Here is a 4,299-nt window from a genome sequence, read left to right as displayed (position 1 = left end):
GGTTTTAAGTCTTCTTGTGTTGATCCGAGCTTATTTGTTAAGAAAACAACAACTGGATGCACCTTGTTGTTACTTTAGGTTGATGACATGATTATTACTGGTGATGATAGTATTGAAATCAGTAGTCTTCAAGATGCCTTGTCTGTTCGTTTTGAAATGAAAAGATTAGGTGAAGCTGATTGTTTTCTGAGTTTAGAAATTAAGAGATGTGATGATGGTTATTTTCTTTCTAAAAAAGGATATGCATCAAGTTTATTGCAGAGGTTTGGTATGGAGAATTCAAGAGAAAAACTACTCCTATGGAACCAAATCTAAAATTAGCTAGAAATGAAGGGAAGTCATTAGCAGATGCGATATTCTTTCGTCAACTTGTTGGTAGTTTATTCTATTTAACTATCACAAGGCCAGACATTGCCTTTTCAGTAGGAGTTGTGTCTCAATTTATGGATCAACCACGTGAGACTCATTTAATTGCAGCAAAAAGGATTCTTTGTTGCATCAAGGGCACTCTAAATTATGGATTAATGTATGAAAAGTCAAAGTCATCTTCATTGAGTGGTTTTGTGGATGCTGATTTGGCTGGTGACGTGAACGACAGACGCTCCACAACAGGTTTTTGTTTTACAGCAGACTCTGTCGCAGTTTCATGGTGCAGTAAAAAGCAAAGTACCGTTGCTTTGTCAAGTTGTGAAGCAGAATATGTAGCTGCTACAATGGCTTCTCAAGAATGTTTGTGGCTCAGAAGGCTTATTCAAGAAATGATGACTACTCTCAATCAGCCAATTCAAATCAATTGTGATAATGAAAGTGCAATAAAACTCGCTGGAAATCCGATGTTTCATGCTCGTTCGAAACATATTAAAACTCATTATCATTTTGTTTGAGAGAGTATTACCGCAGGATGTTGAATTGCAGAAAATACATACTAATGAGCAAGTTGCAGACATATTCACTAAGGCACTTGCCAAAGTGAAGTTTGAAGTTTTTCGCTCTCGGAGTTATTAAGAAATAAGCTTGCACTAAGGGAGGCTGTCAAAATTAGTGCAACTTATTTTAGATGGAATTAGTCAAGTTGTTAAGCCATTCATCCTTATTAGGAGGAATAGTTTATTTCAGTAGAGTTTTGATAGGAGCTATTTATAGGATTTATTTTTGTTTAAATAGGAGCCCTCCGCTTAATAAAACACAAGCCACAAGAAACAGTTCATTATTTCTGTTGTCCCTGTATTATCTTCTTTGAGTAATAATAATTTCATATTTATTCACACCTTTGAGCGTGAGATATTGTAACACTGAAGGTCGTCTTCATCGGCTACGAACCCGGAAGCAAGGCGTACAGGTTCTATGATTCTGCAGAGGGGCGAGCTCACGTGTCGCGCGACGTCATCTTTGACGAGACCACCTTTTGGCAGTGGAACAAGGTAACCGAAGCAGATCAAAACCCAAATCAATTCACGGTGGAGTACCTCATCTTGTTGACTTCTGACAATTGGGAGGAAAACGTCGACGAAAAAAAATCGGCTAAAGGAAAATTTCTTCGAAGAAAAAATAACGGAAAGTAAAAGGAGAGAGAGAGAGATTTGCTGAAGACTTGATGATGTCATTTGTCATTCAGTTGTGATATTTAAATAACAAATTATCCTAAAATGGGAAAGTAAATGGCAACTTAACTAATGCTCTTCCACTCAACGTGTACTTTCCACTTACTTCAATTGTGTGGGTTTAACGTAAAAATAGTTACCTAACAAAAACGGTTAACTAAAAGTTAGGGATCACATTCACTCGGTAGGGATTTATCTAACAGTGTAACTCTACTTTGCTAAAAACAGGTTATGATACGTAACAGTGTAACTCTACTTTGCTAAAAACAGGTTAGATAGGAACGTACCTTGATAGTTAGGCATAAGGTTTAGTTGGGTTTCATTATGAAAAGACTGTAAGTGTATAATGTGGTTTTATAGGGAGTAGTTAGGCGTTAGAGTTGACTTATCGCGAGTGACTTCAGCCAAGACCAGAGAGGTAAGTAACCTTACTTTTGGAGTTGGAGTTAGCTACTGTATGTATGATGGTGCGTGCCTTGTGGCCTTCGCATGTACCCTGTGTGCTATCAATGTATACTATGCCATGTGTTTTCGTTGTGAAATGTCGATGTATGTCGCGCTTATGTGATTTTGTTTTGCCATGCATGAAATTTGTTGATATGTCATGGATGTGTTGAGGGCTTTGCATGTCATGGATGTTGTGACTGGAGAACCACGATACACGTACATAATGCTTAACTAAGCCATTCTATGTAACACGACAAGGGAATGGAACGCTGTATGTATAATGCCATGAAGGTAAGCTTTAGGGACCTCATGCATGTTGTATGTCATGTGCATAGGGTTACTTCCCCGTTATGTTATGATGATAAGGACGCGTACATTCGATATTATGCCTGCTATGATATCATGCAGGCCTTTCCTTTTCCGTGGCGTCCGGTAACGTGTATCACGTGTACCTGACCAAGTCAGGCCCAGGGAATTTGTATACGAATCCATCTGGTGGGCCCACGTTTACGTACGTGGGCCGTGTGTGGGGAAGTACCACACATCTACCCTGGCCCGATAAAGCAAGGGCATAAGACCATGTAAAGGGAATGGAAGACAGGTCCCCCTCACATTTTTATGCTTGTGTTTGTCCATGTGTGCTGCACGTGATTACATGTGTTCTGAATGTGTATTGTATGCCTAACTCTAATAGTGGGGCAACTTACTGGGTATTTTATAAAATACTGAAGCCACGTGCTACCTATGTTTTCAGGTAAATTACATGTGTTCTGAATGTGTATTATATGCCTAACTCTAATAGTGGGGCAACTTACTAGGTATTTTATAAAATAATCAAACCACATGTTACCTATATTTTCAGGTAAAGGCACGGCTCCCATGTACAGTTGACGATAAACGCTGCGAAGACCATGGAAGTCTTAGGGAGAGCTTGTAGGGTAGTAGATGTTCTATTCAAGATTTCTTTCGAATAATAATTATTTGCATTTGTTTCCCTTAGTTAGTTGTTGATTCCCGAGTTAGGTCGATCCTTAGTGTTATGAACTACTTACAACGGACATGTCCTTGTTATTAAGTTTGTTTATATGAACTTTTGCATTTTTGCCTTATGAATGCAAGGTAACTTTGCTAATTAGGTTGAAGAAAATTAAGGGCGTTACAGTTGGTATCAGAGCGCTAGGTCATAGATCTGATAGACTGGCCTACGATATACGCTTAAGGTACTTCAATGGTTCTCCAGCAAATGCACCGTAAGGTATATGTGTATTTTGTAATGAATGATATGGTTTGCATGCTTTCATGTCTTAAATGTTAGTATGTTCCATTATGTGACAAGATTGGTTGTGATATGATATATATGATGACTATGATTGATGTATGGTTGTATGTGTGTGCGACTTGTGTCATTGTAATTGTTTATGGAATCTGATACATTAGTATGTAACTAATTAGCTACTGCTATGTTTAGATATGCCACCCAGGACACAAGGAGGGGGTATTAGGGGACGACCCCCTCTTAGGGTAGAGGGAGAGGTGGAAGAGGACGAGGTCTAGACCACGAGGACTCCATGGAAGAGCTTGACGTAGCTATGACGTTCCCGCCACCAGCGATACCTCAACCCGCCCAAGACTTGACGGCTGCATTGCTGGACGCATTGCAAATCGTCATGTGAAACCTATCCGGTAATCAACAAGCTAATGACTCAGCCTCTACTAGGGAAGCTAGGTGCTTGCAGGATTTCAAGATGAGCAACCCACAAACCTTCAAAGGAACTTGTTAAGAATGAGAAATAGAAATAGAATTGGGATCGAAAGTATGATCTTCATTCATGTTTACCACGTTTAAATAGGATACAGACTATCAACTAATACCTAAAAATAGAAAAAAATATATAACTAACTAAATCTGGTAAATAAATAAAATATACGGTTAATCAAATCTAATATAAAATATCCTAACAACTCCCAAAATATCTTAGATATACTCCTAACTAATTATTAAAATATATCTTCAAAATATCGTATCTTAACACTCCCCCTCAAGTTGGAGAGGGTATGTCAATCACACCTAACTTGTCCTTCAAAAAGTCAAACTGATGTCTTCCCAAAGCTTTAGTAAAAACATCTGCCAATTGCATTTTGGTCGAAACAGAACACGGTTTGATGATTCCAGCTTGTAATTTTTCTCGAACTATATGACAATCTATTTCAATGTGTTTTGTACGTTCGTGAAAAACTGAATTGGCTGCTA

Source organism: Cucurbita moschata, unplaced genomic scaffold (assembly GCF_002738365.1).
Source record: "Cucurbita moschata cultivar Rifu unplaced genomic scaffold, Cmos_1.0 Cmo_Scf00026, whole genome shotgun sequence".
NCBI lineage: Eukaryota > Viridiplantae > Streptophyta > Magnoliopsida > Cucurbitales > Cucurbitaceae > Cucurbita > Cucurbita moschata.
The sequence above is the reverse complement of the archived record's forward strand: the minus strand, read 5'-3'. Positions refer to the sequence as shown.